Source organism: Lemur catta, chromosome 1 (assembly GCF_020740605.2).
Source record: "Lemur catta isolate mLemCat1 chromosome 1, mLemCat1.pri, whole genome shotgun sequence".
Lineage (NCBI taxonomy): Eukaryota > Metazoa > Chordata > Mammalia > Primates > Lemuridae > Lemur > Lemur catta.
In genome coordinates this window covers 62844606-62858694 of record NC_059128.1, presented here as the reverse complement: position 1 = coordinate 62858694, position 14089 = coordinate 62844606, and positions in this window count along the sequence as shown.

Sequence of the window (14089 nt, the reverse complement as noted above, 5' to 3'; positions counted from 1 at the left end):
CGTGTTGCCTCACTTTGTTTCTCCCTGCTTGGCACCATTCTTAAATAATTTATTGATTCATTCATTCTCTCATTCACTTATTCACCTTTTTAGCAAATGTTTATTGATGCTACTATGTGTCAGCCACTGTGCTCGACTTCAGGGATAGAGATGAACAAAGCAGAGATAGACCATGTTCTCATGGAGTTTCTGCTTTTTGGAAAAGAGAGACAACTAAATCATTAAGTTCCATAGTATGTGAAAGATGCAGTGAGAGAGGATCATCCTATGCCATTGAAGCACCTAAGCAAGCTTGGAGCATTTGGGAAAAGCTTTAGTTCTGTTCATATTCACAAATAACAAATTATTTAATCCTCAGTAAATTTCAATTTGGTTAGACTATTTCTCACTTTATTGGTTTCCTATGGTTGTTATAACAAATTACCAGAGATTTATTCACTTAAAACAACAGAAATGTGTTCTTTTATAGATATAGGAGCCAAAGTTCAAAGTGGGTTTCCCTGGGCCAACACGAAGGTATCAACAAGGTCCTACTCCTTAGGGAGGCTCTGTGGGAGAATGTAATTGATCCCTTGCCTTTCTAGCTTCTAGAGATGCATGCCTTGCACACCATGGCCGTGGCCCGTCTTCCATCTGCAAAGCCAGCAGTATCCTCACATCATCTTCTCCTCTTCTGTAATAAACTCACTCTTCCTCCCTTACATAAGGACACTAGTGATTATACTTAGGGTCCAAGAGATAGTGCAAGATAATCTCTCCATCTTAAGATCCTTAATTTAGTCACATCTGCAACATTTCCTTAGCCATATAAGATGACATTCACAAGTTCCAGAGATTAACATGTAAATATTTGGGCTTACCACACTGGCCCATCAAAAATTGGTATTTATAAATAATTATCTGAATGTGTAATCTAAGAGAGTTCTTGTAAATTATATGAACAGATATTTTATACCCATTTTTGGAAAAGAACTCCACAATTTCTTTATAAGGGACTGTTTATGCTTTTAGTAAAGTTATAAAATTACATTTTATAATATTGTAATGTGTTTTGTATATGACTCAAAACAGCTAGCCTACATTCCTATTATCATCAAAGGTGTAGTAATGGTATAATATACGGACACGATCAAACCTCTGAAACCTCTAAACTGTCTTATTCAGCAGCTGCAGTCCTCTTTGATCATCTCAATCTGAGTACCATGGGCACAGATAATATTACACAAAAACAAAAAGAATAATTACTCATTTGGCTACGAAATGCTTATGTGTTCAGCTCTCCTGAGAATGAAGCTGTACTTCTTATGTATCATGAGGACTACTTTACCCTAAATAATCACCTATTTGCCTGCTCCTTAGCTCCTTCTTCCTGGAATATTCCTCTAAGGTTCTAGGTGTGGAGGATAATTCCTTCTCCAACAGGGAAAGGAAACTACCAGCCACAAGGATTCTAAGAAGGAGAGTATTTCAAAGGAAAATTGAGTCAAGAGACAAGAGTGTGTACCTTATCTCTATAATTCCTTTATTCTTCCCAGCAGAAACTCCATCTTCCAGTACAAAAGCCTAATCATGTTGATTCTATTTGGCCATTGTTCTGTTCTTCCCCCTAGACTTAGAGGAGGAAGGGAATGAGGTAGTGGGAAGAGAAAGTCTTGCAGTATTCCAAAAGATAGGTTATGTGGTCAAACTGATTGAACACCCAGGATAAGGTAGAATATATTATATGAGGCTGAAGCCAAAATCACATGAAGCAACCCAGTTTTGAACAGCAGCTGGTAGTTGGAAATTAAAGAGTGGAGATAATGTTTTAAGAAAGGGAGGGAGATAAGTAAACAAATAATTATTGACTGCCTATTACGTTTCAGAAAATCTGCTGAGTACTTTCCGTTCAATGGCTCTGTTTGTGCAGTGAATTCTCCTTAATTTGGAAAGAACTAAGGCCGAGAAAAGTTAACTGATTTTCTAAGGTAATTCGTGTAGTAAATGGCAATACTTGTATCGAACATTTAGTATGTCTGAATCCTAAATCCATTGCTTTTTTGATATCCCATCTCCTCTCCAGGGTTCCTGAGTTTGTTGTTTCATCACAGAATTACATGGAAGGGACTGGGAAGATACTCTTCAAGTGTCAAGTCATTCTTCTATAAAGGACTTTTTCACAGCTGTGGAAATATGGTCTTAGGGTATATGATAGAATTTGAACCAGACCCATGGAAAATACATCTTGACTCTGCTTTTTTTCTTTCCCTGCTGAGTCCCTAATAGAAAATGGATGTCTATTACTTTTCTCTTGATATTCATGGTGGTTTTTTTCTTTCCTATAGGATTATCTTATGTAACTGATGTTTCTTTCATATTTGGGGTATGTTTTAATAGGGTTAGTTCCAACAGGGTCCACTCTTCTAACTAACACAACCTCTGACTAGGTTTAAGTTTGGCTGATCAGCTATTGAGTGGTCTGAAATTTTTTTACAAACTGAAAGAATGATTCTGTCATTCACTTCCTGAAAATTAGAAAAGCTCTTCTGATTTCATTTGCATGTTGAGATTTCCTATTATGACTTGTATTTAATTTAGCACACTAAAATATGAAGCAAATCTATTCATTTAATCTGCTGCCTGAGCCAATATCTCTGCAGCAAGAGATATCCTACCTTCGTGTGTGCATGTGCTTGAGAACAATTGTTTGATTATAGCTCTTATTAATATAAATCAATATCTACAAAGAAAGCCTCCTCTATTCCTGCAATTCATATTTATATAAATAGAAAAGTAATGGATTTCTAAAAGGGTCCAATAGGTTTGAGCTTCTAGAATTATCCCAAGAGCATAGACAGGATTGAAATATTTCAAGGTGTTTTGGAACAGGGGGTTGATAAAGTATTTTCATGTTTGCTGAGTGCCTCTGAGCTGGCAGATTCATACTAATAAAGGCAGAAGCCAGAAATAGTTATAATATGCTTAATTAACTCTAAGCTTATTTAATGCCATGGTCCAGATGAACTCTAGATAGGAAGACATAATACATATAGCTCATTAAAAAATAATTTGGACTTCTCTAATCTATATTTGCATAAAGTTCAGGTCCTTGTCCTGAAGGTATTAATTATTTTCTAATATTATTGTTGAAAATGGATGACCATGAAAAAATGGTAATTAGAAGAATGCTGGCTAACATAATTCAATTTCACATAACATACTCATGCCAATTACGCCATGAAATTTCTTTGTCTTAAGGAAATACCCTTTGAAAAGAGGGTTCTAATAAAAAAAAATTGTGTAAATGAGATTCTGGCTGAGAGCTGTTGAAAAAAAAATAAACAAAATTAACCTATTTGTCTCTGTTTATATATATTAGAAAGGTATTTGCTACAGTCTTTGTGTTTCTATAGGGAACAGGTTATTTTTGCTTTGATCACATTTTAGAATTCATTTTCTCAAGGATAGTATGTGTTATTTTGAGAAAATGTATGCAGAGAATTAAAAGAATCTGATTAACTGTTATATTTGATGAGGTCTTATATGACACACTTCTTGAATTTTATGGTGAATTGCTAACAGTGAACAATTCTAGAAATCAACATTCTAGCAAAAAAGCTATAATAGCATCCCAAATAGGAAACAGCAACTTGAGCTGAATGTACTGCTGAAACCTTTTCTTCTAATTTTAAGCATGGTATTTGTTTTTATATTTTTTCTGTCTATTCCATATGTATATAACAGGTCTATTTTGTGTGAAGGCACACATAGGTCAATGGCTCTATATGCTATTGTTACATCCTTGATATACATAAACATCCTTGATGTTTATAAACAAAATAAGGAACAGTGGGCAGGGAAGAGATTGCAAAGCAGTAGAGCTGGGGAAACTAATGTTCAGCATTCATCCCCATGTTCTTCTGGGGCTTTTCTGTATTCTACATCTTAATTCATCTCTTATTCTTCAGATTATTTCTATAATGAAACCAAAATGGACTAAGCTTAAAAACAACAAACAGAATTTTTCTATATTTCCTGCAATTTATTATTATGCAACCTGCATCCCCTCTCTAAGTTCTCCCAGTTATTTTGGACCTCGTAAAATTTTCATTCTTGCTGTCATTGTTGCTCCATATTTCTAAGGTAATATATGCTGGTGAAATAATCAATTCCTACACAATCCTTCAAAGGAATTATTGCCACAGTCTCTTAATGATAATCACTAAAACTAAGTTATGTCAATATTCTATTGAACTGAAGCTGCTCTGCTATGGCAAAACTAAAGTATTATTGATGCTGAGGAATCTTCATGTAGCCATTCTGCTCTACGCTTAGGGGCAGAGAAGCCCTTTCTCCCATCTTTGAGGTGTGCTTGTATACATGTGTCCCACATATAAGCAGCCAGAGTAGCCACTCCATGGTCCCACTATCTTATGGAGATGTTGGTGAAAACAGCTCTTATTTTCTCTCAATTTCCCTGGAATACATAGGTGAGGCCCTGAGACTTGGCAGAAGAATAAAGCATCTATTCATAACTGCCTCCTCCTTCTAAGCTGACATCATTCTCAAATTGAGCTAGCATGCCTCATTCTTTAGGATAAAGTTATTTTTTAAGTGGAGATGTAAATGAAATAAATTCCTGGTGGGCTCAACCCAGTAGTTGTCTAGGGAGTTTCAGTAACATTTGAATCTTTGAGCATAATTTACAGCTAAACTGGGAATAAACTTCTCCTTTCTCTCCTAATATCTAGCTCATTTGCTATAAAGCTGATTTACTGGACCAGATCTAATATTTTTATGCTGGTTACATTTAACTATTGTTATTGTTCTCAAGAAATGGAGCTAGGTCATGTAGAAAACAGAATACTTGGGTATATTCTTATAACATTTCTTCTGTACATGTTATTTAGAGACCTTTAGCTTAGGACATTTTTGCCATTTTTAGATTAGGTAGAGGATTCCATACTGAAATGACTTCCGGAGAGTGCCAGATGGTATGCACCAGGTAGGGTTTAGTTTTATGAGAGTTAATGCTGCAATAAGGTACAAAAAATACCTTGATTTGAATGTTAAGACAAAGGTACAAAGAAAATATCTAAGGTCAAAGCTGTGTGTACTTGAAGTCATGAAGATAGGGAGCAAAAACTTAGGGGTACAATTCTGACTAATATGAGGCTTCTGAGACAAGCAGGGAGGTTGTTGTCTGTAAAGCTCAGATAAGCAACTAATCAATATGGCGAAGGGTAGCTTATTAATAGTAACAGATAGGATTTTTGTTGGACAGAGACACATATGAGACTGTCAATAGTGATGAATATAAGCCAATGCATGTCAAGCACAGAGGGAGGCTTCAGATGAGATCTCCTTGGCAACAGTCGAAAGGAGGTTCTTTATCTAGAATATTGAAGGTTTTTTTGCTTGTTTTTTTTTTGTTGTTGTTTGTTTGTTTTCCTCCTGAACACAAACTTGTCTGATTAAAGTGTTATAGGAACCTTTTAAAATTAAATTTTATGCATCCTTTTAGGAGAAACAAATCAACTTCAGGTTAAGAATATGTATTGTCCATACCCAGAGATCAAATTTAGTTTTGTACTAATAAAAATAGTATTCACCAAATAAGGCTGTTAGAAGGTGAGGTTCCCAGAACTGAAGTATTCCTGGCCTCGTCTATCAAGGAAAACATGAATCGTACAATAACCTTATTGCAGTTGAAAGTTTAAATCACCTTTTATAGATAGCATCCTTATGTGACGTCTAACCCAAAAGAAGAAATAGTACCTCTACTTTTTGTATACTGTGTGGTGGTACTAGAAATATCTCAAAGATTGCCTGGAAAATAAAACTTGTGTAAAATATCCACGATGTGTCAAGTATTGTGCAAATACTATGAAAATAGAAATGATACAGAAGATATTTTGTAAAGTATATCTGTGCTCACATTCTCATTTCAGAGGCTGACAGATTATATTACACAGAGATGGCCACAATCCTATCTCACATCCTATGTGCTTTTCTGCAATGAGTAGATGCCACTCTCCCATCAAGATTTGGAGTGTACTTTTTTCATTCCTTGAATCTGAGCAGGCTTTGTGACTACTTTGACCAACAGTATATGGCAGAAGTGGTTCTATGCATAGTTAATGGTCAAGGAATGTCTTTTCAATCCTGTAGAAGAGTTAATCTGGGAGAAGTGAAAGAAACACTTCTTTGAACATTCTGGATTCCATCATGGGACATTTTCAAGGCAGAAAATACCAATCAGTTGAAGTTTGGCAGTTAAAGAACAGTTATTAGTTGAGGAAGGTATGTTAAAGAGAGATCATCTTATTTCATTTGTGTTTGGTTTGAATATTTTTTATGGCTAATGGCTTAATATATTTATTTTGATTTATGTATATGAGCTAAAAGGGCATTTTCACATACCTGAGAGGGATGATGTTATCTTATTAAGTCACATTTTTCTGGAAAGCTAAGTACTTCTTGGGACTGTTGATCCATGATGAGGAAAAGTTAGAGTTAACAGTGTATTAATGGTAAGATAAAAGAGTTAGAACAGATGAATGAGATTCTGAGGGTTAAAAGCTCTGAGTTTTGACCCCAGTTAGAATCCAAAGACAAATTGACTTGCAAATTCTGCTCACAACAAATGCATGCATCTTCTTTATGCTTTCTCATTGCATCATTAAGGTACGTCCAGGTGGTAAAAAACAAATATGTTTAGATCTCCACTTATGATGAGAATTCATTGTAGGTTTACAGGAAAAGAAGGAAAGTACAAGAAGCTGCTTCAGCAACCAAATCTCTAGGCCTCAAGGATTTCTTCGTGTGTCCCCAGAAACTTTTGGTTGTCCCATCAGAGGCAAGTACCCATTGCTCCCTTTTCTATTCGCTCTGTTGTTCTATTGATTTCTGTGCTTCTTTGTGTGTTGGCTTCTTTCTTTTCTGGCTTCTGTTTATTAGTTATATCCACTTTCTTATAGCTCCTGCTTATTTATTTGTTTCTGCAAATCTTTTAAATCCTTCTGGTCTCTGATCCTTCTCTAATCGAGTTGTATAGTCACTATCAATTTTAATTTGATCTTATGAGTTCAGAATACTCAAGTCAAGACACTGTCTACTCTGCTGACTAGCTTCTGACAACTTTGTTCAGCAGAAGACAACAAGTATGGAAGAAACTTGGGGTCATGGTCAACTCTCCAGAACTCCACTATGCAATTCATTGTTAATCATTCTTAGGTGGTATACTCTGGCCTTAAAACATAGTAAAGGAATATATATGGTTATCATATTATAGCAGGAGGAAAAAGACCCTTCAAAGAGGTGAAATTCTGATGCCATAACATTTCTCTCCTTCTGCTTTGATTAAACTGGCCACTCTTACATGGAAGTCCTGAATGGTATCTGAAAGTGCACCATTTGAATGAATGTGCACAATTTGTTGAAATCAATCAACAATCTGTATATTGTATCCATTAAAACATATTTTAAATTTCAGCTTATTTTGTGTGCATTTCTTCATTATTAACACTATCATTGAGAGATCAGACATGGTTATCTCTTGAGGTAGAATAAGATTTTTAACAATTTGTCAGTATTCCTAATGGCAAGAATATTGTTGTTTTAGTAGTCAGCCCATCTACTGTAAATCGTACATTTGAAAGAATCAGGCCGCACAGGGTAGATTTGACATCTCTCATATTTGGGGGGTCCATCAGGTATAAGAAAATGAAGGACAGCATTAACACTTCCATGTTGTCATTACTGACAAATTCAGTACCATCTGGAGAGCTGGCTGAGGCAGTTACTCTGTAAGATTGGCTAACCAAAGTCATTTTAGACATCTGGAGAGAGGTCTATGAAGAAATCACTGATTGAAAAGGAATGGCATAGTGCCTGGAATATTTTTTAAGAGGACTGAGGAGGATTCAAGCTTAGTCTGTTTTCTTCAGTCTGTTTTATTTAATATCAGGAGACTATATGATATGCATCCTTGGTACATGTGTAATAATATTTCCTTTTCACCTGGAAACGGTTCCTACCACCTGCCTCTGAGCTTATTCAGACATCAAATCTGTTACATGCTAGAATCTGTGGTTAAAAAGATGAATAAGAAGTCATCTTAATAAGGTGAGAAGAGTCTATAATAAGTGAAGACAGATGTAAGGCAATAAGTGCATTGATGCACTACGGTTCTTATGATAAGGCCTAACAGAATGTAGTGGAGGAATAAAAGATGAAGTGAGAAAGGGACTTCAGGTCATTTAGAAGGGGTTTTAGGCAATAGTTCTTGAACTGAGACCTAACAGAAATATGGCCTCTATTGATTTAGAATTTATTGAATGTTATGAACCCAACTAAGTGTTTAACCCACCTCAGCAAGGCAAGCCTCATCAAAAGTCTGAGGCATCCAAATCAGGAACCAGGAGGTCAAACTTTTGTTTTTTGCTCATGATATGATCTTATATCTAGAAAACCCCAAAGACTCTACCAAGAGACTCCTGGAATTGATAAATAAATTTAGCAAAGTCTCAGGTTACAAAATCAATGTACACAAATCAGTAGCATTCCTATACACCAATAACAGTCAAGCTGAGAGTCAAATAAAACATTCAATACCATTCACAATAGCTACAAAGAAAATAAAATACCTAGGAATATATGTAACCAAGGAGGTGAAAGTTCTCTATAAAGAGAACTATGAAACATTGAGGAAAGAAATTGCAAATGACACAAACAAATGGAAAAATACATCATGCTCATGGATTGATAGAATCAACAATGTTAAACTGTCCATATTACCCAAAGTGATTTACAGATTCAGTGCAATGCCCATCAAAATACCAACATCATATTTTACAGATCTAGAAAATAATAATTCTATGCTTTGTTTGGAACCAGAAAAGAGCCTGAAGAGCCAAAGCAATCTTAAGCAAAGAGAACAAATCTGAAGGCAACACATTACCAAACTTCAAACTATACTGCAAGGATATAGTAACCAAAACAGCATGGTATTGGAACAAAAATGGAGATATAGACCAATGGAACAGAACTGAGAAGCCAGATGTAAACCATCTACATATAACCAACTGATCTTTGACAAAGCAGACGATATACACTGGGAAAAAGAAGCCCTATTCAATAAGTGGTGCTGGGAAAACTGGATAGTCACATGCAGTAAAATGAAACAGGATCCATGTCTTTCACCACTCACAAAAATTAATTCAAGATGGATAAAAGACTTAAATGTAAGGCACAAAACCATAAGAATTCTAGAAGAAAATTTTGGAAAAACTCTTTTAAATATCAGTCTAGATAAAGAATTTTATGAAAAAGACCCCAAGGGCAATCACAGCAACAACAAAAATAGATAAATGGGACTTTATTAAATTAAAAAGCTTCTGCACAACTAAGGAAATAATCAACAAAGCAAATAGACAACTTAGAGAATAGGAGAAAATATTCACAAGCTAGATGTCTGATTAAGGGCTAATAACCAGAATCTACAAAAAACTCAAGCAAAGAAGGAAGGAAAAAACAAACAACTCCATTAAAAAGTGGGCAAAAGACACAAACAGAAGCTTTTCAAAAAGAGATAGACAAATGGCCAACAAACATATGAAAAATGCTCAACATCACTAATCATTAGGGAAATGCAAATTAAAACCACAATGAAATATCACCTTACCCCAGTTAGAATGGCTTTTATTAAAAAGTCCTAAAACAATAGATGTTGGCATGGATGCAGAGAGATAGGAACACTTATATGCTGTTGGTGGGACTGCAAATTAGTACAACCTGTATGGAAAACTGTATGGTGATTCCTCAAAGAACTAAAAGTAGACCTACCATTCGACCTAGCTTCCTACTACTGGGTATTTATCTAAAGGAAAAGAAGTCATTTTATCAAAAAGACACCTGTGCTCAGATATTTATTACAGTACAATTCACAATTGAAAAGATGTGGAATCAACCCAAGTGCCTATCAGCTCATGGGTGAATTAATTAAACGTGGTATATGTATACCATGGAATACTACTCAGCCAAAGAAAGGAATGAAATATTGTCTTTTGCACCAACTCAGTTGAAATTGGAACCATTATCCTAAGTGAAGTTTCTCAAGAATAGAAAAAGAAACACTACATGTACTCTCTAATAATTGGAAGCTAATCGATGGGCACACACAGGCACAAAGAGATGTAAAGGTCACAGGAAATCAAGAAGGGGGCAGGTGGGAGGAAAGGAGGGGTAAAAACCTACCTATAGGGTACAATGAACATATTGATGGACACACTAAAAGCCCCTACTTAAGCATTATAAAAAGTATCCATGTAACAGAAACATTTGTGCCCCTTTTATAGTTTGAGATAAAAAAAAGAAGAGAAAATGTGGACACACAAGAAGAATATGCATAAACAGAGGAAGGAATATCTGAGGACACAAGGAAAACGTGGCCATCTGTAAGACAAGGAGAAAGGCCTCAAAATGGAACCATCCCTACTGTTATCTTCATCTTGGACTTCTATTCTTCAACACAGAATAGAAATTTCTATTGCCTAAGCTCCCCAATCTGTGGTATTTTCTTATGGCAGCCCTAGCAAACTAATACACTAATTTTCACACGTTATTTTCTTAGTTTCCAATTTCTTTACTCTTTTTTAATTTAATTTTTGTAGATCCACAAAGTTCTGCCTAGTCTAGTTGTTACTGAAGTAGTCCTTACTGGTCCACCCCGTGTTTATCCTTCTGACACTATCACAGTATTCCCAGCAGGAGGAAAGCATTTAATGGATTTATGTATTAAACAAATAGTCCTTGAATTGTGTATTAGAAACTTTATCAGCACTACAGCAGATCCCAAGATGTGACATGACTTTTAAATTATTAAAATAACAATATCTAGAGGTTAGGAATATATAAATATTACAACTTTTTGATACTCCTTACATACTTATGTTACTACCAATAATTTCTTCTTGGTACTAAATTTTAAGGGGTGGGGAAAGCATCTGTATTTAAACAAAAATTTATTTTAAAGTTAGATTTTTGAAAACTGCATCTTCTTTAATGTAGAAATTACTATATTTAATGGCTGATATAAAATTAGTCTCTAGATAGTTTATGGTTTTATATTTTAAAAAGTCAAAATTGGAAATTCAAAATATTGTTTTCTAGGTATTTTCAGATAGTAGGTGCTCCCTGAATTTTTGTTGAAAATATAAGCATTCAACTGTTCATTAACATAGCTGTAATACTGAATTTTGATGAGGCTATCTATTAACATTATGGTGAAAATTGTTACAGTTAGGATGCATTTCCCTCCATTTAGCTCAACATGAAAAAATGAGCCTTAAATCTGTGGTTTGGTAGTTTCGGGATACAGTGATTGTTTATTATACCCTTCTGTTGTGTTCTGCAAACAGTAAAGTGTGAGCTAATCCTTTGGTAGTGTAGTAGCACTTTAGCAGCCACAGGATAAAAGTGACTTTCTAAGTTAAGCTTCTTTCTTATTAACAAATGTCAGAAATTGAGATAAGGAGGGAACTTGAGGTTGGAATTTTCCTCCCATAGGAACACATCTCTTAGCTCTTATGGGTTTAGCAAACTTTTAATATTTTAATGAAGGCTTTTCATGTGCCTATGCTACTTAATATTCCAAATTAAGGTCTATTCTCCTCCTGATATGCACATGCCACTCCATTATGCACCATCAAGAGGAGTGTGGTAGAAAAGCCTCTATCTGTATGGAACAGCACATGCTTTAAGCACAGAAGGTCAACAATCGCGCTTTGACTAAGCCAGGGCTACTTAATGAGAACTTCAATGCTTCAGTAAAAGTATTTTACATTTTAGTCAAAGCACCAGAGTTGGATAATGGTAAGTTTCAATATATTCTCAGTCAAAAATAATTTCATAGTTATTCTAATGTCATTCTGCACTTTCAAAAGAACAACAGATGCAATCTGTGGTGTGAGGGTTACCTCAGGATTTTCAGAAAAGCACAGTTAAGCTTTGATGGCTTATATAACTTGGTTAACTGCTACACTCTTTTCATTCAGACTCTAATGACCTGAATTCACCGGTTCCCTTACTAAGGTAGCCAGTGGTCTACCAGTAGAAGGGAGAGAGAAAATCTAAGAAGAAATTCTTCAGCTATATAGCTAATGCTTGATTAAATGAACAAATAACTAGGGGTAAGAGTTACTTGTTTAAGGAAGAAAAAAAATTCAGCAATATATTGACATCTGTAGTGATGGACAAAAGAATGCATTACTGCAAAATACTACTTTAACAAATCTGATTCTTAGGAAGCTTCCCAGACATTTTTATTTGCCTTTCAGAGAAAATAACCAGAATTATTTGGCCTAATATTCTACCCATTAATGTTGTTAGTATGGTCCTAAGAGAACTGCTCCTCTGAATTATTGCGGAAAAGTATCTGAATTTTTCCTCCAAAGAAATCACACACCTTGTTTAAGAATAATTAAGGAAGAGATGTAGATATCTACTTCTCCCTCAAGAAATGTTGAGCAGTCTATAGACTAGAGTTAATCTTGGCATAAATTGATGAAGATAACAACATAATGACATATTTGAGAGACTCTAAGCTAAATTCTGGAAATTGAATTATGTCCCCCCAAGTACCACCATTGGTGCTTCATTATTCTAAGTTAAGGCACATCTCATGAGTGCCAAAAAGACCCAAAGTGAAAGGAACCTAGGAACTTGCATAGCACATACTCCTGATTTTATAATGAAGAAGCTGGAGGCTCAGAGGCTTATATTGGGTTGTCACCTAGTAACAGCTTACTATAAAGTTTACCAGATCCTTTGCAAATCATAACTGGCTATCAATGTTTTGTTGGAGAGATTGTTCAGAAGTCCAAAGAAAGAGCTAACGCTTTGAGATGTGGTTTAGTTATCTATTCTTGTATAGTCTTAAAATTTAAGACTATAAAACTACAATCATTTTATTATGTTTATGAAATCATTCAGTTACTAGAGGTGATTTAAAGGGCTGAAGGCTGAAATAGTTTAAGCTAGAGGATACTTTTCCAAGATGGTTTTTTTTCCTTTTCTCTCACATTCTGGCACCTAGAGTGAGTGGCCAAAAAATGGACATTGTTAGGAATGTTCATAGCCGGATCTATGTAACTCTACTCCATTGGCAGTTTTACACGGTTTTTCAGGGCTCCAAACAAAAGTGTTGCATAAAGAAGATTAAAGCTGAGCAGATTTTTTTTTTTTTATGACTTAGTTTGGGAAGTCACTTAGCATATTCTAGGATCAAAGCAGTTACAACCTTGCCCAGAGTAAAGAGGAAGAGCTGTGGATACTATCTCTCAATGAGAGGAGTGTCTGAGAATTTATGGTCTTGTTTCCAAACTGTATCAGGGTGAGATGGAGTGGAGAAAGAAGGCAGTGAGATAAGTCAAACCCTGATGAGTAGTGGTATTAATCATATGCTTTCTCTCCTGGTGTCTTCAGCTGTTAAACATTATTTTAAACATTTCATTTTATTTAACTGAAATATTTGTACACTAAAAATCAGTGCACCCCATTTTTAAAAATTTAAGCTAGTTTGAGTTTGTATTCTATGTAGCAAATGGTATCAGGACTTATCTCTTATGTGTAAAAGAGGATGTTAAACATTTAGAAGAAGTAAATGCAAAGGAAAAAGAAAAATATCAAAAAGATGAAATTTCTGTTTTAAATTTTTGTTGTAGTTTTTGTTAAATAATTTCTTCCCTCAGGGATTTTGTAGAAACCGAGATCTGGGATTTTTTTGACAACCAGAAGTAATGACAAGAAAAAGAACATTTAGAGGAGAAAGACTATAACTCAGGATAACTTGCCTAAAGATCTTACATTCTTCTAAGTGCAAATGGGGCAGATACACTTTTTGCATGTTGTGCTTTAAGCTTTCTTTTCACCTTATCTTTCCATTTATTTTCTACTATAAACACACAAGGTTATAAATCTTATAGTAAGACAAAGCAAATTGGCATAGCTATTTAAAGGGAATGGATGATGAATGGGACAAAGGAATCGATTTAATTAGTCAGAATGAATACTTCAACCTACTCAAGATTTCTTACATTGCTTGAGTGAG